Genomic DNA, 25,869 nt, shown 5'->3' on the forward strand with positions numbered 1-25,869 from the left:
ATGACTTTACCTTGAAGAACTATATCTAAGTCCTCCTTTGGCTTCACCACCTTTTGTTCCAGTGGCGTTACGGTGTTACTGTGTGGGTATAGGCAGGGGTATTGTGATGGTGCTGCCTTCTGGAGGATGCACTCAGCATCCCTCATCATCCTGGAGTAACATCAACTGGGTTTCAGCAACTAGAGATAGAAACCATTTCCAGGATATGGGCATCACTGGCTCAGCCAGCATTTATTTCCCATCTCTAGTTACCCTTCAGAAGATGGTAGTGAGCTGCTGTCTCATACCATTCACAGTCCATTTGGTGCAGATAGACCGAAAATGCTGGGAGGTAGAATGTTGCAGGATTTTGGCCGAGTGATTCTCTATCTTTGGTTCTTCAAATGTTGTTTAACTTAATCACAATCTGCATATGATTTTGAGATTTCAGTCTGCAAATCTTCACCATCTAGCACCCTGTATAAAGGAATATGTACAGATTAGAAATTCAGAGCAGACAATTCTAGTTTCTCTGGAATATCTTTTTCCCCCTTTCTTCCCTCAAAGCTGTAACCCTCCAGCCCACTTACTCTCTCCCACCATTCTGACTCTACTACCCCCTCAGGTACACCCTCCCCATTCTCATGAAGTTGTTGATAAACAGATCCATGCCACCACTTCCCGCCACTGGTTAGACGCTGCACCATTTCTGGGTTCACTTCCTTTCCCTTCAGTTGCTGCAAGTCAATAATGTAACACCAGAATGAAACGAAAGGAAACAGACAGGGAGGTGGCAGATCCTGGACAGTAGAGGAACCTTGAGTCTGGGAGAATGGGTCAGATCCTTCTTTGTTTCTCATTGGTAGATTCCAGTGTTATGACAAGTTGGGGATGGAACTTGGTCCCATGTGGGTGTGCTGACACGTTGACCCTCCAACAGATCAATACTACAAGCAAATACGTACCCTCTCCAGCCAATCACAGTGTGAAATCCTTTCCACTAGTTACCCCAAAGCACATGCTCCAAAACTTACCCACATTCTGTACTTGTGCACTGCCAGGTTTCCCCACAGACGTGTGGTCCCTGCCTCGGAATTTGGGAGTTGCAGTCCTCATGCAGCCACTGGATCCCTGTCTCTGGAACGTGAATGAAAAGTGTTGGGTGGAAGATGTTGTGTATTGGATCACCATTCAGACACACGGGACTTGTGGGCTGTCACTGGGATTTACTGAGACATCTGCTTAGACAACCTGATTTCTGATATAAGGAACATAGATTCAGCCAATTGGGGTTAGGGAGGTTAATAAGGGGCAGCAGGTTTTAAGCAGAGGTGGCTTAGTGGCTAGCACTGCTGCCTCACAGCATCAGAGACCTTAGGCGACTGTGGGGAGCTTATACATTCTCCCCATGTTTGCATGGTTTCGTGCAGTTCTCCAGTTTCCTCACACAGTCCAAAGATGTGCAGGTTAGGTGGATTGCCCATGCTAAATTGCTGACAGTGTCCATGCATATGCTGGTCAGACAATTAGCCATGGGAAATGCAATGTTACAGGGAATGAGTGGGTCTGAACGGGATGCACATCATAGGGTTGGTGTGGACTCGATGGATGAATACCCTGTTTCTGCACTATAGGGACTCTCTTCTCTTCTCATGAGGAAGAATGTACTTATCTCGATGTGTTGTGAATCTGTGGAATTCCCTATTCAAAATGCGGTGGATGCCAGGACAATGAGCCAATGTAATGAAGAGATACAGATGTTGAATTTGCAATGGGTTGAAGGGTGAGAAAGAGCTGGCAGGAAAATCCAGCTTAGACCGATGTGAGCTCAATGATCACTGTATTAAATGGTGGGGCTGGTTCTCCAGTGCGTCTCTTCTTACGGTAATAACTGGAAAGCTGAATCCAAAACTCACCACCTTCACCAAAGGAGATTTTCGGAAAATGACATAGTCAGGTGGATTAGCGTTCCAAACTTAGATAGTGAGGAAGTGTGTAGGAGATAATGATTTTGCAATTTTAAACTGAGGGGAGACAGTGATTTATGGTTTTAGGTTGCGTCGTACATTCACAGCGTCCAGTGTACGCTGTTGTGAATATCTCTCCTGTACTTTATTACAAAGCCAAGGTCACTGACAATGAAAACCAAAACACCCAGGTAACATCGTCTCACCTCGTAATCTGATAAAAGACTTGTGATAAGTCTGGTTGAACTTAGAACACAGATGGAAAGCTGGAAGATTAGATCCACTCCCAAGATCCTGCGTTTTTTTAAACAAAAGGAGACTACAATAGGATGAGACAGAAGTTGGCTAATGTAGACTGGAAACAATGACTTTACGGTTGGAAAGTTGACAGACTGCGGGAATATCAAAGCAATTTTTTGAAGTGCTCAGCAAAAGTATATATCAGGGAAATGGAAGGACTGTAGGAAAAGGAATAATCTGCCATGGGTGGCTCAGGAAATAAGAGAGTCTATCAAATTGAAATAGAATGTATACAAATTGCCAAAGACCAAGGAGATTAAAAAAACTTTAAAGATCAACAGAAAGCGAGATGGGATTGGGGGAGAAAAGTGATGAGTAGCTATCCCCAGGGCCAGAATAGCAGTTTACACTGCTAGAGGGGAAACTATTGTGTGGGGAACATATGGCGTCTAATTGTTGAAGCACTGAACTGTAACCATAGAGATAATCCTGATCAAGTTAAAAATCACAGCACACTCCAAAAGCTTGTACTTCCAAATAAATTTGTTGCACTCTAACCTGGTGATGTGTGGTTTTTCAACTTTGTCCACCCCACCACCGGCTCCTCCACATCAGAATCCTGATAGAAAGCCCCACTGAAATTGAAGTGCCTGTCAGATACTTGAGGGAGCCACGGGGGCATGGGGGCATGGGGGAGGGGTGTGTGGTTTAACCACAAAGTGCTGAACTGAACTAGACTTTCTAACTGACCGTTGCCATGGAGATAATACTGAGAGACAGTCTCTATTCAAAGTCCCAAACTACAAAGGTATAAGAATAGGAGCGGCACATCGGACAGGCGGGGAGTTACTGATGCTGCCTGGAGGTGTTTTGCATGTACACTATCCAGGTAACTGCCATGTCTCATCAATAAAGACTCAAAGAAGACCTCTCAGAGTTCTGTGCCTAGTTATACCTATCCAGCAGGGTTCAGGAATATGAGTACACAGCAGTCAGTCTTCACAGTGGAGGATACGAAAAACATGCCAGTAATTGATAAGGAGACTGAGGAAGGTGAGGACCTAGATAACCATTATCATGAAAGAGTTAGAGCTGGGCAAGGTATTGGAGCTAAAGGTAGACAAGTCTCATTGCCCTGATGGAATACATCCCAGGATACCAACAGAGTTAGTGGGAGAAATAGCAAATGCACTTAGAGTTATAAAATCCTACAGCAGAGACAGGACCTTTGGCCCAAACTGGCCCATACTGACCAGAATGTCCATCCATGCTAACCCCATTTCCCTGCACTTGGCCCATCTGCTTCTGACCCTTTCCTATCCATGTATTTGTCCAAATGTCTTTTACCTGTTGTGAGTGTTCCTGCCTGAACCACTTCCACTGGCAGCTCATTTCATATACATACCCCCCTCTGTGTAATACAGTTGCGCCTCCCCAGCTTCCCTTTTATTCTTTCTCCTCTAACCTTAAACTGATCCAATCAAGCCGTCCAATCCTTGAGTTCCTGGGAAAAAAGACTGAGTGCATTCACCTTATCCAGGCCTCTCATGGTGTTATACACTTTGAGAAAAGAACCCCCTCTGTTTCCTCTGCTCTAAACATAAAATCCTCACTTGTCCAACCTCTCCCTATAACTCAGACCCCTGAGCCCTGGCAACATCTTTGTAAATTGTTCTGCACTTTTTACAGTTTAATAACTGAAACCTACATTACATTCATCTTATTTCTAGTATTTCCCCACAGCGCTGGAACCGACGTGACAATGCAAATGGATTACAATCCATGATCGTGAATGAACTCCTTTTCAACAATCCCGTTTTCATAGTGTTTCCCATGGTGCAGGTATCCTTGTGTCTTTCTGGTTGCATTATTAATGAAAGACTTGTCCTTCTACAAAGCAAAGTTGTGGCTTAATTATTCCTGGGAAATGTGCCATGATTTTCCAGACTTTCAAAAGCAAATGAAACCTCTCTCCCCAGTCACCATGCTGACATGGACTTGGCTGTGTCTCAGTACTTTTGCAGTCACACTGACATTTGGAATATTCGCCCACGGACAGAATGCACACCTTTCCTTCCAGATGAAAAGGCCAATGATATTCAGAGCGGCACGGATCAAGTAACTATCACATCTGAACATGAAGTTCAATTTGAATTTCTCATCCGCAAATCCACCCTTTCAGTACCTTACAATAGAGCACACAAGTTACCACTGTTAATACAGGATGGAAATTCATAAGACAATTGTAGTATTAAACTGTAGCTTCCTTGTTCCTCCAAAGCGTTAAGCCCCAGTCTCACAATTTCTCTCTTCTGTGAACTGAAATCCAAACCAATCCCCCCCCACTCCTTTCCTCCACACCCAGTTCACTCACACATTCTCTTCGAATTCAGGTTCCGAGCTCCTGATGAGAACCATCCTGCATACACTGCTTCCTGCACACTCTGGCCAAGACCCATCTTACTAAAATGAGCCAAATTAGAATTCTAATTGCAGGCCCATCCTTGTCCCTTTCCATAACAACTCTGAATCTTCACAAAAGAGTTCTGATAATTTTCTGCAAAACGCTGCACCACTGATAGTCTGATCACATGTCAGGGTAGCAAGAATGGGGCCATTCCCCTGGGTCCTGCTCCCAGAGGGATGAAGCTGCTAATGATAGATTAATTCCTCACACCCACAGCCTCCTTCCCAGGCACTGACCTAGACTGCATATACTCCCACAATTGCCAGCACTGCGACCGTGCACTGGTCTCCCTCCTACAGCACGTGCTCCCGATCATACAGGAGTCCGGGTGATTGACAGCAGCTGCTGCCCAATATATCAGAATCCCTACAGTATGGAAACAGGCCCTTCGGCCAAACAAGTCCATACTGTCCCTGCAAACAGTAACTTACACAGACCCATGCCCCAAACTAATGTAACTAATACTATGGGCAATTTAGAATGGCCAATTCATCTGCCCTGCATATCTTTGGATTGTGGGAGGAAACCCGCTCAGCACACGCAAACTCCACATAGACAGTCGCTCGTGGCCGGAATCTAACCCGGGTACCTGATGCTGTGAGGCAGCAGTGCTAACCACTGAGCCGTCTCTATCGAGTGGAGGGGGCGTGGCTGGAGGACTGGGTCAATGGGATTGTGAACAGTGAATGAATGTGGAGGACACTGGGGGATGGACAGGTCAGTGAGGGACAGGATCAGTGCAGCAGCAAGAGGGGATCCTAGACAAACTGAGCAATGGGAGAGTCTGACAGGAGAGAAACTACAGGAAGGTTCTGTTTCGAGGCTCAGGCAGGGACAGCTGGGAGACAGCATGGCCTGGTGGCTTGGGCAGGTTTACTAATCAGCCTCTTCAAAGATGCTGTTCCTCAACTCTGAGCCTGATCCTCCTAGTCCAGAGGTAAGGACACTTACACTATTTCCTGGTGGGCAAGGGATACAGGGACTGCCTTTCAAAAGGAACTCACCTGTGTTGGTGACATTAACAGGACTCAATATAGACTCACTGACAAAATGCTGGTGTACTTGAACTTCATCCAGAATATTAACACCTATAACTGGGCAACGCAGACCCCAATGTACAGAGTTAAATCCTGGATACTAATAACAGCTTTGTGCATGGGAAATCATATCTCATGAATTTGACTCAGTTTTTTTGAAGAAGTAACAAAAAGGATTGCTGAGGTCAGAGCATGGACATGATCTACATGGACTTCAGTAACGTGTTTGACAAGGTTCCTCATGGGAGACTGGTCAGCAAGGTTAGATCGCATGGAGTACAGAACTGGCCCGAAAGTGAAAGGCAGAGGGTGCTTTTCAGGCTGAAGGCCTGTGACCAGTGGAGTGTCACAAGGATCGGTGCTGGATCCACTACTTTTCGCCATTTATATCCATGATTTGGATGTGAACATCAGAGGTATTGTTCGTAAGTTTGCAGATGACACCAAAATGGGAGGTGTAGCAGACAGTGAAAAAGATTGCCTCAGAGTACAAGGGGATCTGGATCAGAAGGGTGAATGGGCTGAGGAGTTCAGTTCAGAAAAATGTAAGCTGCTCCATTTTGGAAAAGCAAACTTTAGCAGGACGTATACAGTTTATAGTAAGTTCCAGGGGAGTGCTGATAAACAAAGAGTCCTTGGAGTGCAGGTTCATAGTTCCTTGACAGTAGAGTAGCAAGTAGATAGGATAGTGAAGGCAGCAGTTGGTCTGCTTGCCTTTATTGGTCAGAGCATTGAGTGTAGCGGTTGGACGGTCATATTGTGGCTGTACAGGACATTGATTCGGCAACTTTTGTAATATTCCATGCAATTCTGGTCTCCTTCCGATCAGATGGATGTTCTCAAACTTGAAAGGGGTCAGAAAAGAATTACAAGGATGTTGCCAGGGTTGGATAGGTTGTTTTCGCTGGAGCGTCAGAGGCTGAATGGTGACCCGAAAGAGATTTTTAAAATCAGGCCGGGCATGGATAGGGTAAATAGACAAGATATTTTCCCTGCGGAGGGGGGAGTAAAGAACTAGGGGGCTGAGAGGGGAGGGTAGGCAGAGAGGGGGTGGGCGGAGATTATGAGAGGGTGGATAGATCGAGAGGGTTGGGACAGAAATGGGTGGGGACAGAGAGGGGGGATAGAGAGGGGAGGCACAGAAATGGATGGGGACAGAAAGCGGGGTTAGAGAGGAAGGGAACAGACAGGGGGATCAGAGGGGGCGACCGACCGACGGTTGGGGGGGCGACCGAAAAAGAGGGGGAACAGACTGAGGGGGGGCAACCTATGGAGGGGGGAAAGAGACGGGTGTGCGACCGACAGGGGGGCGACTGACAGAGGGGGGACAGACCGAGGGGGCAAAAGATGGGGGGACAGACCGACAGATTGTGGGACAGACCAACGGGAGAGGGACGACCAACGAGGTGGGGGAGCCGACAAAGGACTGACCGACAGAGGGGGGGGGGGGGGGGGGGAACCAGACAGAGTGGGGGGAGACGCGGGGAACAGAGAGGGGGAAGATGGAGAGTTATTTTATAGATCTACAACTCAACCCTGTTCGTGTTTTCTCCTCCTCACCTTAATTTCCTCTGAAGGGCTCAGAACAACTGCATAGTTCCTGGAAAGTGGAGTTTCAGGGAGATCAGGTGCTGAATGTGGCATTTGGGACACTGACCTTTCATGGAATGTGCTGGTCAATACATGGACTCTGGTTTGATTCCCCTGTCTGTGTGGTATTTGCACATTCTCCTCGTGTGTCTGCGTGGGTTTCCTTTGGGTGCTCTTAATTTCCTCCCACAATTCCAAAGACATGCAGTTTAGATGGATTAGCTTTGGGTAATGGTAGGTTACGGAGTTAGGGTGGAATACTGTTCCGATGGTTGGTATGGTCTCATGGGCAGAAAGGCCTACTTCCACACTGTGGGGATTCTGTCACTGAGTATAGGGGTTAGGAGGTCACGTTGTGGCTGAATAGGGCATTGGTGAGGCCAGTTTTAGAATACTGCATTCAATTGTGGTCTCCATGATTTCAGAAAGATGTTATCAGAATAGGACCCAACCTCTTAATGGCAAGTTCTTGGGAAGTGTTGACAAACAAACAGACCATGCAGTGTAGGTTGATTGTTCCTTGAAAGTGTGGTTGAAGGTAGACAGGTCGGTGAAGGTGGTGTGCTGTATGCTAGCTGTTATTGGGCAGTGCATTGAGGATAGGAGTTGGGAGATCATGTTTCGGTTGTATAGTTTATTGGTTCGGCCACTTTTGGAATCCCCAGACTGCTTTCAATTCCAGTCTCCCTGTTACAGGAAAGATGTTGGGAAACTTGCAAGAGTTCAGAAAAGTTTTACCTTGTGGTGCCAGTATTGGAACATTTGAACCATAGGAAGAGGCTGAATGGGCTGAGGCTATTTCCCTGCAGCATTGGACATTTTCGGTGGCTTTATCGAACTTTATAAAATTATGAGGAGCAATGATAGGGTGACTAGTCATGGTTTCTTTTTCCCAGGGTAGGGGAGACCAAACAAATGTGAATCTTTTTTCCAATGTGGAAATGACAAATCCTAGAGGAGAGATGGCAATTTTAAAGGATGTGAAAACCGAAACAATTGAAGATGCTGGAAACCAGGAAGAGAAACAGAAGTTTCTGGAAAAGTTTAGCATGTCTAACAGCAGGTTCGAAAATAAATTAGAGTTAACGTATCTGAGGAAGGGTGACCAGACCAGAAACTTGAACTGATTTTCCTTCACAGATGCTGTATGACCTGCTGAGCATTTCCAACAACATCTGTGCAAGTTTAATGGAAGTTGTTTGGAGTATATACCTGAGAGTAACTTTATAAAGTGCGAGTCAGACCACATCTGGAGTAATGACAGAAGTTTTGGTCCATTTATTTAAGGAAATACGTCATTTCATCAGAGGCATTTCACAGAAAATTTACTGGGATGATCCCTGGTTTGCAGGGATTATTTTTAAAGAAAAGACTGAAGACGTTGGGACTCTACTCACTGGATTTGGGAAGAATGACCGGGGATCTCATTGTAACATGTAGGATGCTTAAGGAGTTTGACAGGGTAAATGCTGAGTGGATGTTTCCCATCATGAGGGAATCTGGAACCAGATTCTGAGTCAGTCACGGAATCATGGGTTCTGTTTTGGATTCATCAAGTTTAAGGCAACACCGACATGAATCAGGGGTTTCATTAGCAATGGAGCTGGAATGAGGTGAGATCAGCAACATTTTAAGAGATTGGAATTCCTGGTGTTTGTGATTGTGTAGATGCCTGATCAGAAGGTCACCTTGGGGTCAGATAGGAGAGCAATATTGTGAAGAGTGCGGTTCTGCCTCAGACAGTTCCCAGGGAGAGGGAGGGGCTCAGCAGTAAGGGAAAGTAATTTGTAATAGCAACTGAAGGCAATGGGTTTAATCATTGCAACAAATTGCAGCCAATCGCGTAGTGGGAGCATGATGAGCAGTTTGATAACTGAGTAATGGAGAGGGATGATGGGGAGGGAGAGCTGGGCATTGTCAGTGTACATGTGAAACCTAACACGGTGCTTTTGGACGATGTCACCTCCTGGCAGTATGTCGGTGAGAAACAGGACGGACCAAGGCGAGATCCTAGAAGGACACCAAATATAAGGAATTCAGAAAGGAAAGGGAGAGTCGGGATGGAGCAGGTCTTCCATCAACGGTGGGGTCAAATATTAGTTTGTAGCAGAATGGGAGAGAATGACATAACCAGAAAAGACAGACAGGCAGAACAAGGAACAATATGTGATTTGGTGAGGGGGAGTGATGATGAGGAGGAGCAGCCCAACTCCAAAAGCACTATTTCTACATTAGTGACATCACCCAACTCCACCCTAGTCTCAGCTCATTGACCGAAATACTCGTCCATCCCTGTGTTATCTCCAGACTTCGTTATCCAAACACTCCTGGCCAGCCTCCCATATTCAACTTACATGTAATCTCAAGAGTATCTAAAACCCTCCTGCCCAAGTGCTCACTTGTACCAAAACTTGTTGATCCATCAAAAGGCTCCTATTAACAAGCAACAATTTAAAATTCTCACCCTTGATGTAATTCCTGGCTGTGAACATCCCTGTCTCCCTGCACCACACAACCTGTGAGACCCCGACAACTCATTTTCTTTCAGACTCCCAACGATGAGTTTATTCATTGCTTCAACTGTCTGGCTGTTTCTACTGTTGCCAAGGCAACACGGTCTGGAATTCCCACCCTAACGCCCTCAGACCTGCTTTCCTCCTTTAAGGTATTCCTGAAAACCTGCTTATTTGGCAATTCTTTTGATCACCTGACGTAATATCCCCATCTGTGGCCTTATGTCAGAAGTTCTCAATAGTATTTCTGTGGATTTATAAACATGATAAAAAAACAAACTGTTGTTGATTTGCACATACATTGTCAACTCTTCAATGTTACTGAGTGAATAATCTATAACAGCTCTTACCCAACCACATTGTGGGAGCACTTCACCACACGAATTGCAGCTGTACAACGAAGTCAAACATCACCTTCTCCACAGGCAATGGGGCTTTGGCACTGATCAATGGGATCTGTGGAGGGAGAAACATACAGTTGATATTTCAGGGATTGCAAAATGCATTATAGGGAGGGACAATGGTGCAGAATTTGGATTTTGAATTTTGTGTTTTACAATGTGCACTAAGTTCTATAATACCTCTCATCCCATACCATGAAAACTTCCTCCTCTTCCTGGTCAATATGTCTTTCCTTTCCCCTGCCCTTCACCTTCACACATTGCCAATGCCTTGGTCACAACAACACTGTGCTGTCAGTGAAGTTTATCACGTGGTTGAGTATTGTCCCGCCCCTCATTCACTCCGATTGTTTGAAGGACCAACTAGCACCTCTAGCCCCCGTTCCCCCACTCTTATTGCTCCTGCGCTGACATCAATAATCCGAGGCCCGTTGTGCATGCTCAGTGCTTCCTGCTTTTGCTGCTGTACATTAGGTATGAGAGAGAGGGCTCATCCCTGTTTCTCCTGATGTCAGACAATAACAACAACTACCTGCATTGTATGGAGTCTTTCACATTGACAAATCTCCTAAGATGCTTCACGAACGATGGAAACGTTGATTAAAGAGAACGATTTTTAGATACATCTTTAAGACAGACAGAGGGGGTTCGGGAGGATATTCCAAAGGTTTGTGTCCTCGGCAGCTCCAATCGTCGAGTGATATAGGTGGGCAACAGCTTACAATGGAGACAGTTAGTGGCTAACCATAGGTTAACAACCTCATGTTGTAGCCCCGTACCTCACACACCAGTCCTTGTTCTCACAGCCTGCCTTTACACACTACCTATGGTTAGCCACTAACTGTCTCCATCAACAGCTAGTCACCCTCCCCCAGCCAGATCGTTATCCTTTGTTCAACTGTTCCTCTCACTCTATCCCCACCTATGCTTTACGCCTTTTATCCTCCCCCCGCACATAAACTGACTTTTTTTTTCTCAGTAACATCTGTTCTGTGGAAGGGACACCGGATCTTAAACTTTAACTCTCATTTCTCTTCACAGATACTGCCAGACCTGCTGAGCTTTTCCAGAACCTCCTGGTTGTTGTTTCTGATTTACAGCATCCGCAGTTCTTTTGGTTTAAATTTACCGGGAGTTTGTAATTCAGGTCCAACAGCATCTGTCCTAGTCTCTGCTGCCTCTCCCAAACCCCAAACAGTGACACTGCACCTGCACAGCTCATGGACATGTGTTGTATTGCTGGCCACACCCCTCATTTAATCCCATTGGCTGCAGGACCACACAGACTCTCCTTCCATTGGTCTGGAGCTGCCGTCAATCAGCCGGACACCATTGTGATGAGAGTGGAGGGCTAATCCCTCTCTCTGCCCTGGGATGAGCTTCATCATTCACAGTGAATGGGGCAGTATCACAGAGCACAGGGGCTGGGGGCTATTCAGCCCATTGCGGCTGTACTCTCTCCCTCTGGAGATGCTGCAAGTTCTGTCCCAAGTCCCCTCCCATGTGCCCACAGCCCCCCAATTTTTCCTTAAAACGTAAAATTCCAAGTCTGTTTCAGAATACCTGCTGAATCTGTGTCGTTCAGACTGTTCCAGATGCTCAGAACTTTCTGAGTAAAATAGTGTTCACATTTTCACCTTGTATTATTTGCCAATTACTTGAAAGTAGTTACTAAAGATTGTAAAAGTGTTAACAATTCCTCTCTCTCTCTCTGCAAATTCAAGACCTTGGAACCAAATCTGCACCAGGCCAAAAATCACTGCTTCACCTTCTCAGCTCCAAGGATAATTATCTGTGCTTCAGCTAGCTCTCCACAAAAGAGAGGAATGCATCTTAATTTATTAAGATCAAAGAAACAGACCTTCAGTCTAATTCGTCCGTGCCAACGAGGAATCCTAAACTAATGGATTCCCATTTACCAGCTATTGGCCTGCATCCATCAAAACACTTCCCTTTCATGTACCCAATTGGAAGCCTATTAAATGTTGTGATTTTATCAGCCTCCACTACTTCATCTGCTAGCCCCTCCAATACACACACCACACTCAGCTTGAAAACGTTGCCATTTAGATCCCTTTTAAATGTTTGCCCTCTCAACTTAAACCCGGGTGCTCTAGTTTTGGACCCACCTAACCTGAGGAAATAGGACTCCGGCTGCTCACCTTATTCACACCCCTCGGGATTTTATAAATCTCCATGAAGTCACCTCTCAGTCTTTGACTCAACAGATAAAATAGCCCCAGCCTATTCAGCCTCTCCCTGTCGCCCAAATCCTCCAATCCTGGCAACGTTTTTGTAAATCTTGTCCAAACCATATCAAGTTTCACAACATCCTTCCCAGAACAGGGTAATTCAAACTGAAAACAGAATTCCAGAAGTGGCTTAATCAATGTCCTGTCCAGCCACAATATGACGTCCCAGCTTCTGTATTCAATGCATTGACCAATAACCGAGAGCATTAATGGAGTCCCATTTGCCAGCGGTTCACCCTTATCCCTCTAAATCTTTCCACTTCATGTACCAAATCAGATGCCTTTTAAATGCTGCAATTGTACTAGCCTCCACCCCTTCCTCTGGCAGTTCATTCCATACATGCAATGCCCTCAACATGAACAAGATGCCCCTTAGATCCCTTTTAAATCTTTTCCCTCTCACCTTAAGCCTGTACCCTCTAGTTCTGGACCCACCAAACTTGGGAAAAGGTCCCTGACTGCTCACCTTATCCATGCCCTTCATGATTTTATAAGATCACCGCTAAGCCTCCAACTCTCCAGGGAAAATACTCCCAGCCTATTCAGCCTTTCCCAATAGCTCAAACCGTCCAATCCTGGCAAAGTCCTTGTAAATATTTTCTGAACCCTTTCAAGTTTCTCAACATTATTCCAAGAACAGGGAGATTGGAACTGAAAACAGAATTTCAGAAGAGCAGTAATCAGTGCCCTGTACATCCACAATATGACGTTACAACAACTGCATTCAATGCATTGACCAATAACAGGGTGCGTACCAAATACTGCATTCACGACCCTTGCCTACCTGTGACTCTACTTTCAAGGAACAATGAACCTGCACTCCAAGGTGTCTTTGTTCAACAACGTTCCCCAGGACTTTACCATTAAGTGTATAAGTCCTGCCCTGATTTGCCTTTTTTAAATACAACAGCTCACATTTATCTAAATTGAACTCCATCTGCCGTTCCTTGCTCTAATGGCCCCCTGCAAACTCATTTACAATACCAAATCATTAAAATGCATGACGAAACAAATCCAGAAATAAACATCCATTTCTCTGAGTTTCAATATGCTCTGTGTCAATCTTTCCCAATGACTCTGTACAAGAGAAAGGCTGCACATGCGCCTGGGTGCACCTTACACCCTACAAAGATGGCGGCTCCGCACGTGTCCAGTGAATTTTTGCCCCAAATAAAGATGGCGGCGCGCACCCATGCCTGCAGCCACACTGAGGCAATTCCCCGTTTACTGAAAACACGAGACTGGGACGTTCAAATTTGTCTTTTCCGATGTGCACATTTTGTTTGAAAAACCTCTCCGCTCATACAGAATCTCTCTCACCTCCTGCGGTTTCACAGACAGCCTTGATGATTTTTGCGGGTACCTATTATCTGCCTAGTTACTCGTTTGTCCTTAGTGTATTTGTACAATCACTTTGGATTCACCTTAAACCTATTTCCTAAAGCTATCTCATGTACCCTTTTTGCCCTCATGGTTTACCTCGAGTGTACTCCTACTGCCCCTATACTCCTCTAGGGATTCACACTAAAACAGCTCTCTGTACCTGCCATATGCCTCCTGCATTTTCTTGACCAGGCCCTCAATTTCTTTCGATAGGCAGCATTCTCTACACCTACCAGCCTTGGCCTTAACAGGAACATATTGTCTGTGTATTGTTGTTGTCGCAGGCCTATGGAAGCAATGGAAGATGAGGACAGAGAAGAAATCATTCCGAGTAAAGAAGTAATGTTGGGAAAGATAACAGCCTAAAGGTGGATGGGTCTCCTGGCCCTGTTGGATTGCATCCCAGGGAGTAAAGGAGATGGCGGGGGTGGTGGTTTGGGGGAGGGGTGTGGTGAATAACAAATAGATTCGTGATAATTCACTAAAATTTGTTGGATTCTGGGATGGTTTTGACAGACTGGAAGCTGGAAATGCGGTGCCACTATTTTTCAAAAAGGACTCATTAGCTTAACTTCTGTAATGGAGAAAATGCTTGAATCTCTCAAGGAAGTAGTGGTGAGATATCTGGGTAGAAATTGTCTCATTTAGCAAACACAGCATGGATTCATGAAAGGCAGTCACGTTTAAGTATTTACTGGAATTATTTGAGGATACAACGAGCGCGTTGGACAAGGGAGACTCGGTGGATGTGGTGTTCCTGGATTTCCAGAAGGTATTCGATAAGTTGCCACACAAAAGGCTGCTGAATAAGGTAAAGATGCACAGCATTATGGGTAATGTATTATCATTAATACAGGATCGGTTAACCAACAAAAAATAAAGAATGGGGATAAACGGGTGTTTGGATTAGTGTTGGCACTACAACTGTTTGCAATTTACACAAATGTTTTGGAGTTGAGGACCAAGTGTACGGTGTCAGAGTTCACATCTGATACAAAGATGAGGTAGAGCAATGTCTGCAGAGGCCACTGTCAGTATGCACAGGGATACAGATAGGTTAAGTGAGTGGGTAAGGGTCTGGCAGATGGAGCTCAATGTTGGGATATGGGAGGTCATCCATTTTGGTTGGACTAACAGCAAACTGGATGATGAAATGGTGAAAACATGCAGCAGGCTGCTTTGCAGAGGGAGCTGGGTGTCCTTATGCATGAATCACAGGAAGTTGGTTTGCAGGTGCAGCAGGTAATTATGGCAGTGAAGGGAATATTGTCCTTCATTGCTAGAGGGATGGTTATGCTGCAGCTGTACAGGGTGCTGGGGAGGCCACACCTGGAGTACTGTGTACAGGTTTGGTCCCCTTACATTAGCAAGGATGTACTGGCACTGGAGGGAGTACAGAGGAGGTTCCCTAGTTTGAGTTGGGAGTAGAGAGGATTGGTGTATGTGGAGAGATGGAGAAAACTTTTTCTATAGTCATTGTAATTTAGAAGAATGGGAGGTTGGAGAGGAAAAAATAAAATGATGAAGGGAGTAGATAAGATAGAAGCAGGGAGGCTATTTCCACGGGGGGCGGGTCAAACTACAGAGCATTATCTCAAAATAAGGGGGAGCAGATTTCGGACGGAGTTCAGGAGGAGCTTCTTCAGCTAAAGGGTTGTGAATCTGTGGAATTCCCTGCCGAGTGCAGCATTTGACGTTATCAACTTGAATGCCTTTAAGGCAAAATGTAGATTTGTGAACAGGAAAATAATTAAGGGTTCTGGTGAGAGAGCAGGAATGTGGAGCGAGGCCATGAAAAGCTCAGGCCTGATCTTATTCAATAGCAGAGCAGGCTTGAGTGGCCAGATGAAAGTTCTTGCCTTGTGACATCAAAATTGGCCTTTGTCCAATTCAGAACCTTAACGTTTAGATCTGGTATATTATTTTCTGTAACTATTTTAAAAATAGTAGAAAGATCAGAGAATTCCAAACAGTGTGGAAGCAGGTCATTCAGCCCATCATATTAATACTGACCCTTACAGCCTCCAAACCCCCGTAACATTGCATTTCCGAGGGCCACCAAACCTACACATCCCTGAACATTATGGACAATTTAGCCTCCATAATCCACCCAAACTGCACATCCCTCAACACTGTGGGCAATTCAGCTTGGATAATCCAACCTACCCTACACATCTTTGGACTGTGGGAGGAAACCAGAGCACCCAGACGAGATCCATGCAGAAAACCCCAATAAGGTGATCATCCCTTTCTTATTTCCCAGTTCCACCTAAATAACTTCTCTGGGCGTACTCCGAGGAATATCCTCCCTAAGCAAAAACATAATGGTATCCCGAATCAAAAATGCCACTCCCCCTCCTGTCTTGTCCCCCTTTCCATTCTTCCTGTAGCATCTATACCATGGAACATTAAGCTACCAGGCTATCTATCCCTGAGTGATGCCTCTGTAATTGCTATAATATCCCAGTGGAGAAAGTGAGGGCTGCAGATGCTGGAGATCAGAGCTGAAAATGTGTTGCTGGAAAAGCGCAGCAGGTCAGGCAGCATCCAAGGAACAGGAGAAGGGCTTATGTCCGAAACGTCGATTCTCCTGTGCCTTGGATGCGGCCTGACCTGCTGCGCTTTTCCAGCAACATATTTTCAGCTATAATATCCCAGTGCCATGTTCAAAACATACCCTGAGCTCATCTGCCTTCCCTGTCAGGCCTCTTGCATTGAAGTAAATGCAGTGCAACTGCTCAGTCCGAATTAATTCTGCCCATCATGTTAATACTGACCCTTGCCTGCCTTGACTATTTGACTTCTGAACTGTACCAGTCTCAGACACACCTCTTTTCTCACTATCTTCTTGGGTTTACACCCACTCTCTCACTGGTTTAATGCCTCACGAGTATCACTAGCATGTCTCCCTGCCTAGATATTAGACACCTTACAATTCAGGTACAATCCATCCTTCTTATGCAGGTCAACTCTACTCCAGAGGAGATCACAATGATCCAAAAAATGCGAATCCTTTTCCCCTGCACCACCTCCTTAGCCACTCATTGAGCACCTCCTCCTCTGTAATATGGACATTTTTCAAGATGTCACCATTTATTTCCCCACATTCTATATCTCCCATGTATTTCTTCATAGTAAACATGATGCAAATACTTGTCTCAGTATCTCGCCCATCGTCTGCAGCTCCACACAATGGCTGCCTTGCTGATCTTTGAGGGTCACCTCTCAGTCTTTGACTCTCCAGGGAAATTACACCCAGCATATTCAGCCTCATCCTGTAGCCCACATGCTCCAACCCTAGGAAAGTCTTTGTAAATCTTGTCTGAACTCTTTCAAGATTCACAACATCCTTTCCAGAACAGGGAATTTCGAACTTAAAACACAATTCCTGAAATGGCTTAATCAATGTCCTGTCCAGCCACAATTTGACGTCCCAGCTTCTGTACTCAATGCATTGACCAATAAATATAAGCATACCAAAAACCATCTTCACTAGTCTGCCTACCTTTGACTCTACTTTCAAGGAACAATGAACCTGCACTCCATGGTCTCTATGTTCAGCAACATTCCCAAGGACTTTACCATTAAGTGTATAAGGCCTGCCCTGATTTGCCTTTCCAAAATCCAACAGCTTACATTTGTCTAAATTGAACCCTGTCTGTCATTCCTCGCCCCAATGGCCCATCTTATCAATATCCTGTTGCATTCTGAACGAACCTCCTTCATTGTCCACGACACCTCCAATTTTGGTGTCTTCTGTAAACCTACTGACCATATCTCATATATTCACATCCAAGTCAATTATTTAAGGACCCAATATCCATTCCTGCAGCACACTGCTGCTCACAGGCCTCCAGTCCACAAAGCAATCCTCCACCACCCTCTGCCTCCTACCTTCAAGCCAGTTTTGGATCCAAATGGCAAGCTCTCCCAACATTTCATGTTATCTAACCTTGCTAACCAGTCTGCTTTGTGGAACATCGTTCAGTGTCAATATAGACAATGTCCACAGTCTACCTTCAAAAAAACCTCAATCAAGTTAGAGAGAGAGAATTTCCCACACACACAAAGCCATGCTGACTATCCCTAATCATTCATCGTCTTTCCAAATACATGTAAATCCTGTCCCTCAGAATCCCTTCGAACAACTTGCCTGCCACTGACTTCAGGCTCACTGTTCTCTTGTTCCCTGGCCTTTCCTTACCACCTTTTTAAATAATAGCACATGTCTTCCAGCACCTCACCTGTCACCAATGACAATATAAATATCTCAGGGAGGGGAACAGCCATCATTTTCTTAGCTTTCCACAAATGTCTGGGATACACCTTAACAGGTGCCAGGGATTTATCCACCTTGCTACGATTTAAGACATTCAGTACTACCTCCTCTGTAATATGGCCAGGAGCTGGGCAGCAGTGGACAATTCATTTACAGAAAGGTCTGTGAATGTAATCATAAAATACTAAACAGAGCAAAAATACACTCAGAGACTGAGGAAGCTAGATAATGAACAAGTGGACATCAAGGAGCTCACAGGCGAATCAGAGCAGTGTTCACTTTTATGATCCCACTGTCAGAGATGTCGAGCACCGAAACAAACTCTTCAATCCAACCCGTCTATGCCAACCAGATATTCTAACCTAATCTATGCCCATTTGCCAGCACTTGGCCGACATCCCTCTGAACCCTTCCTATTCAAATGCCTTTGAAATGTTACAATTTTTGTTGCCCTTTTGGCTCCTGTTGAATTTTCCCCTCACACTCTAAGCCTATATCCTCTAGTTCTCGGCTCCACCACCCCAGGTAAACACCTTGTCTACTTACGCTATCCATGCCCTTCACGATTATATAAACGGCTTTAACATCACACCTCAGCCTATGACACTGCAGGGAAAATGGCCCCAGCCTATTATGCCTCTCCCTGCAACTCAAATCATCCAACCCTGGTAACATCCTTGAAAATCAATTCTCAAACCTTTCAAGTTTCAGTGCCTCCTTCTGATCAGAGGAAGACCAGAATTTCACGCAATATTCCAAAAGTGGCCTAACCAATGTCCTGTCCAGCTCCTTTACTCAACGCTCTGAACAATAAAGGGAAGCATACCAAATGCGTTCTTCACTATCCTATCTACTTGTGACTCTACTTTCAAGGAAGTGTGAACCTGCATTTCAAGGTCTCTTTGTTCAGCAAGAATCTCCAAGACCTTACAATTCAGTGTGTGAATCTTGCTCTGATTTGCTTTTCTAAAATGCAGCACCTCACATTTATCTAAATGAAACCTTATCTGCCACTCCCCAGCCCTTTGGCCCATCTGATCATTGTATTCTGAGACAAACTTTATCACTGACCACAATACCAACAATTTTGGTGTCACCTGCAAACTTACTAACTGTACCACCTCTATTCATATCCAAATCATTGAAATAAATGAGGAAACAAATCCAGAGAAAAAATAATCAATTTCTCTGGGTTTGAATGTGCTCTGTGTAAATCCTGCCCTATGACTCTCTACCAGAGAAGGCTGCACAGACACCTCTCTAAACTTTGCCCCCTACAAAGCTGGCGGCCACACGGGTCCAGTGAATCGTTGCCACGAATAAAAATGGCGACGCTTACTCGAGTCAATCACGAGATGAGACATTTTCCCGTTTACTGCAAAAAAACGAGACTAAGTTTCAAATTTGTATTTTCTGATGTGCACCAAATGTTTGCAAAATCTCTCAGCCCATACCGACATCATTTCCCTCCCGCTTCCTGTTGTTTATTCCTTTCCTTACCGACAATTCTCCGCCCGCACATTCGCTCTGACCGCGAGGATGATCACATGGTATAGCCAAGTCCCGCCCCTCGCTCACTGATTGGTCAGAGGGCCAACTTCCCCGCCAGGTCCTCCAGCTCCGCCCCTGACATCAATCATCTGGGGCCCATTGTTGGCTGGAGCATGCGCACTGCTTCGTGGCTTTTGTTGCTGATCATAAGTTACAAGAGTGAGGGATAAAGTTAAAAACACACAACCACCTGATGAAGCAGCAGCAACGCTAGTGCTTCCAAATAAACCTGTTGGACTATAACCTGGTGTTCTGTGAATTTTAATTTTGTCCATCCTAATCCAACACCAGCACCTCCAAGTCAAGAGTGAGGGAGGAATGATAACATAAGAACTCGGAACAGGAGAAGGCCATCATGCCCTTTGAGCTTGCTCTGCCATTCAATAAGATCATGGCTGATCATTTCGTGGACGCAGAACCATTTACCCATGTTCTCACCGTATTCCTTAATTAATTATTTCTTTATTAAAAAAAGCGACCTTAGCTTTAAAAACATTTACTGAACTAGGATCAACTACTTCCCTCGGCAATGAATTCCATTGAGGTTAAGAAGTTCCTTCTCAATTCAGTCCTAAATTTGCTGCCTCTAATCTTGAGTTGATGCCCTCTTATCCTAGATTCACCTGCCAGTGGAAACATCCTCTCTACTTCTATTTTATCCATTTCATTCATGATTTTATATCCTTCCATTCTTCTGAATTCCAATGAATATAATCCCAATCTACTCAGTCTCTGTTAAGCCAAGCCTCTCAACTCTGGAATCAACCTATTTAACCTCCTCTACACCTCCTCTAGTGCCAGTACATCCTTTCTCAACGAAGGAGATAAAAACTGCATGGAGTACTCGAGGTGTGGCCTCAACAGCACCCAATACAGCTGGAACATAATCTCTGCTTTTAAGCACATCCCTTTAGCAATGAAGGACAAAATTGCATTTGCCTTCTGAATTGATTGTTATATCTGGTGACCAACCTTCATGCAGAAGGATACTCAGGTGCCTTGGCAAAGCAAATAATGCAACATTTTATAATTGAAGTAATAATCTCTTTTGAAATGTTACTCCAACCAAACAGTATGACATTACATTTATGAACATTATATTCCACATGACTGTCCATTGCCCACTCAATGTACCTATGTTTCTCTGCAAAGTTTCACAGCCCTCGTCATTGTGATTCTGTTCGCCGAGCTGGGAATTTGTGTTGCAGACGTTTCGTCCCCTGTCGAGGTGACATCCTCAGTGCTTGGGAGCCTCCTGTGAAGCGCTTCTGTGATCTTTCCTCCACAAAGGCATACAGGAAAGCCACTCACACAATCCAAGTCCTGAACTACGAAAGCAACCACCCCAACACACACAAAAGAAGTTGCATCAAAACACTATTCAAAAGAGCCACAACACACTGCAGTACACCAGAACTGCAAAAAGAGGAAGAAGAACACCTATACAATGTATTCGCCAAAAACAGATACCTGCGCAATTTGATCAACAGATGCCTAAGGGAAAGACAATGGAACGCGTACATGCCACAACCCAAAGGACGAGCCACACTACCATACATCAAGAGCATTTCCGAACTGACAACCAGACTACTGCGACCACTAGGACTCATAACAGCACACAAACCAACAGCCACTCTCAGACAACAACTCACCAAAACGAAGGACCCGATACCCAACATGACCAAAACCAATGTAGTGTACAAAATCCCATGCAAAGACTGCACAAAACACTACAAAGGACAAACAGGAAGACACCTAACGATCCGCATCCATGAACACCAACTAGCCACGAAACGACATGACCAGTTATGCTTAGTAGCCACACACGCAGATGACAAGCAACCTGAATTCGACTGGGACAACACTACTATTATAGGACAAGCCAAACAGAGAACAGCCAGAGAATTCCTAGAGGCATGGCCATTGATCTGGACCCAATATACCGACCACTGCAACGGACAGCTGGAACTGACAACCAGAAGCGGCAGATTCAAACCACTACAAATGCCGGATGAAAGATCACAGAAGCGCTTCACAGGAGGCTCCCAAGCACTAAGGATGTCACCTAGACAGGGGACGAAACGTCTGCAACACAAATTCCCAACTCGCCGAACAGAACCACAACAACGAGCACCCGAGCTACAAATCGACTCACAAACTTTTCACAGCCCTCCGCACACATTGTCCTGCTATTCATCTTAGTGTCATATGCAAACTTTGACACCCTACATGTGGTCCCCAACTCCAAATCATCTGTATCAATTCTAAATAATCGCAGTCCCAACACTGATCCGTGAGGTACACTACTAGTCACTGATTGCCAGCCAGAATAATACGCATTTATCCCCACACTCTGCTTCTTGTTAGTCAACTAATCTCCTATCCATGCTAATACTCTACCCTGAATGTCATGCACCCTTAAATTATGCAACAGCCTCTTGCACAGCACCTTGTTGAAGGCCTTTTGGAAATCCAGGTACACCATATCCACTGGGTTCCCGTTGTCCACCTTGCTCGAAATGTTTTCATAGAATTCCAAAAGATTTGTCAAGCATGACCTGCACTTCATGAACCCTGTGTCTGTCCAATGGGGCAATTTCTATCGAGTCCCTGCTATTTCTTCCTTGATAATAGACCCAAGCATCTTTCCCCCTACAGAGAAAAAGCTAACTGGGGTATAATTTCCCATTTTTATCCACCTCCTTTTTGAAATAGTTGTGTCACTTTTGCTGCTTTCCAATCTGCTGGGACTGCCACAATGTCCAGTGAATTTTGGAAAATTGCTGTCAGTGCATTGGCCATTTCTCCTGGCATCTCTTTTAGTACCCTGGGATATATTCTGTCAGGGCCAGGAGAATTTTCTATTACTAGCTCAATTACCTCCAACAGTCCAAAACTAGCTGTTCCGTAATCATGATAGTTTCCAAATCCTCACCTACCTTTGTCTCTTTGTTAATTCCTGGCAAGATATTAGTATCCTCCACTGTGATATCCCATAACGAAATTCTCCTTCTCTTTTTCCAAAGGACCAACATTTACTTTAGCCACTCTTTTCTCATTATGTATGTTTATATAAACCTTTGCTCTCTGTCCTTATAGTCTGTGCTAGTTTATTTTTCTCATGTTCTATTTTACATTTCTTTGTAGCTCTTCTGTGGCTTTCTGTTGACCTTTAAAGTTTTCCCAGTTCTAGGTTCATGCTCGTTTTGGCCACTTTCTATGCCTTTCAATTTGATCACTTTGGTTAGATACCCATTGCAGCGAACGCCTTTTCTGACAGTCCTTCCCTTTCACTGTAATATACCTTTGCTGAGGACTTTGTAAAGTGTCTTAAAAAATCTTTTGCTGCTCATCAACTGTCCCACCATAAAATCTTGGTTTCCAGTATACGTTATACAGGTTCTCCCTCATTCTATTGTAGTTCCCCATGTCCATGCACAGGACCCAGGTATTAGATTTTATCTTCACACTCACCATATATATTAAATTCAACCATAATGTGATCACTTCTTCCGAGAGGATCCCTAACTCTGAGAACACTAATTATTGTACAGGGCCAGATCTTGGATAGTTTGCTCCCTTGTATATCAATTTCATACTGTTCAAGTAAAATATCACAGATACACTTAATGAACTCCTCAAAACTACCCTGACTGAGCTGGTTTGACCAATCTACATGTAGATTAAAATCATCCATGATAATAACCATACAATCTTTACAGGCATTAGTCATTTCTTTGTTTATTGACCATCCCAATGTGATGTTATTATTTGATGGCCTACACACTGCGCCTATGAGTGACTTTCTTGTTAGAATTTTGAATGCATCATTCCTGTTTTTCCTAATGTACGGCAAAAACAACAATTACTTGTATTGTATGGAATCTTTCACAATGGCAAATCTCCGAAGGTGCTTCATGGATGATCAAAACATTGATTAAGGAGAATGATTTAAAAAAAATCTTAAAGGAGGATAGAAAAAGGTTAGGGAGGCTATTTGGCCGACTTCTGCCCTTGACAGCTCCAATTGTGGAGTGATACAGGTGGGGTGGGTTGGAAAGGGAACATGCAAAGGGGAAACGGAGGAGCGCAGGCAGTGTATATGGTCTTAAGGACAGAGGAGGTTCCAGACTGAGTCTGTCTGTCATAGAGAGTATGGCTGCCTCATGGAGTTTGAAGCACTGCAATGGGTCCATGCAAGTCATGTTAGTCAAGGATAGTATAACGGTGGCTGAGAGGACTTTTGATGATGATTCTATTACTGAGGTAGTGCGGGCTGAGGTTAGAAACGGAGAGGAGAGGTCACACTGCTTGGAGTTTCTTTATAGGGCTCCACAGAGTTCCTGGGAAGTGAAAGAGAGGATTAGCAAAATTATTCTGGGTACGAGCAAAAGTACCAGGGTGGTAATTATGGGGGACTTTAGCTTCCCCAACATTGACTGGGAATGCTATAACTCTAGTACGTTGGATGGATCAGTTTTTGTCCAGTGTGTACAAAAGGGTTTCCTGACACAGTATGTCGAAGGCCAACAAGAGGGGAGGCCACTTTGGATCTGCTGCTTGGTAATGAACCAGACCAGGAGTTTGATTTAGTTTTAGGTGAGCACTTTGGAGAGAATGACCATAATTCAGATACGTTTAGTTTAGCAATGGAAAGGGACAGGTACATGCCACAGGGCAAGAGTTATCAATGGGGCAAGGACAATTATAATGTGATTAGGCAGGAATTAGGATGCATAGAATAGGGTAGCAAAATGCAGGGGATGCAGACAATGAAAATGTGGAGCTGGTTTAAGGAAGAGATATTGCATGTCCTTGATAGGTATGTCCCTGTCAGGCAGGGAGGAAGTGATAAGGTAAGGGAACCGTGGTTTGCTGCAGACATTGCATCGCTTGTTAAGAAGAAGAACGAGGCTTATATGTTGATGAGGCAAGATGGTTCAGATGAGGAGATGGAGAGTTACAGATCAGATAGGAAGGATTTAAAGAGAGAGTTAAGAAGAGCAAAGAGAGGACACGAGCAGTCTTTAGCAAATAGAATAAAGGAGAACCCTAACGTTTTCTATAGGTATGTGAGGAATAAAATGATGATTAGGGTTGGAATAAGTCCAATCAAAGACAGAAGTGGGAAGTTGAGTGTGTACCCTGTGGAGATCGGAGAGGTGCTAACGAACATTTCTCATCGGGTTTCACTCAGGGAAAGGAGAATATTGTAGAGGATAAGAATGTGGTACGAGTTATTAGACTAGAAAGGATCGAGATTAGTTAGAAACAGGTATTATCAATTCTAGAAAGAGTGAAAGTAGACAAGTCCCCTGGGCCGGATGGGATTTATCCGAGGATTCTCTGGTAAGCTAGGGAGGAGATAGCAGAGCATTTGGCTTTCATATTTGAATCGTCATTGTCTACAGGTTTGGTACCAGAGGACTGGAGAATTCCAAATGGTGTGCCTTTGTTCAAGAAGGGCAGTAGAGATGACCCAGGTAATTTTTACACCAGTGAGCCTGGCTTCTGTTGTAGGAAAGGTTTTGGAAAGGATTATAAGAGATAAGATTTATTATCATCTTGCAAACAACAATTTGATTTCAGATAATCAACCTGATTTCGTCAAGGGCAGGTCTTGTCTCGCAAACCTCATTGAGTTTTTTGAGAAGGTGACCAAGCATGTAGATTAGGGTAGGGCAGTTGACGTGGTATACATGGACTTCAGGAAATCCTTTGATAACGTTCCACGTGGTAAACTGTTGGAGAAAATGCAGAGGCATGGAAATGAGGGTGATTTAGCAGTTTGGATTAGAAACTGGCTTTCCAAAGGAAGGCAGAGAGTGGTGGTTGATGGAAAATATTCAACTGGAGTCCATTTGCTAGTGGTTTGCCACAAGAATCTGTTTTGGGACCACTGCTGTTTGTCATATTTAGAAATGACTTAGACGGAGGCATAGGTGGATGGATTAGTAAATTTGCTGATGACACGCAAGTCGGTGGAGTAGTGGATAGTATGGAAGAGGGGAACAGGTAACTCCATACAAAACCCTGCTTCTTCTCACCTATTTTTACCCCCAAAACCGAGGAAGTTCCAGAAAAGCACCTCTGTATCCCACCACAACACTTTGCCCCACAATCGTGGTATCTGGCTATGCACTGGGTGGAGTGGAATAGTCTGTTCTGGAACCCATTGGGGCCCTGAAACACTTGGTAAAGACTAAAATC

General features: G+C 44.6%; 1 long non-coding RNA gene across 1 annotated transcript in view; it reads right to left on the reverse strand.

Annotated features, from left to right (window-relative positions):
- Nucleotides 1-301: 301 nt before the first annotated feature.
- The window catches only part of LOC148135220 (uncharacterized), a 580,459-nt gene continuing 554,891 nt past the window's right edge, over nucleotides 302-25,869 (reverse strand). Inside the window, exons 2-3 of the long non-coding RNA XR_015755537.1 lie at nucleotides 1,014-1,116; nucleotides 302-456 (exon numbers count right to left, since the gene is read on the reverse strand). This is a non-coding gene — a long non-coding RNA (uncharacterized LOC148135220). The remainder of the gene's footprint in view (nucleotides 457-1,013; nucleotides 1,117-25,869) is intronic.

Source organism: Chiloscyllium plagiosum, unplaced genomic scaffold (assembly GCF_037043375.1).
Source record: "Chiloscyllium plagiosum isolate Xiang-an unplaced genomic scaffold, Cpla_swu_hap1 HiC_scaffold_51, whole genome shotgun sequence".
NCBI classification, from domain to species: Eukaryota; Metazoa; Chordata; class Chondrichthyes; order Orectolobiformes; family Hemiscylliidae; genus Chiloscyllium; species Chiloscyllium plagiosum.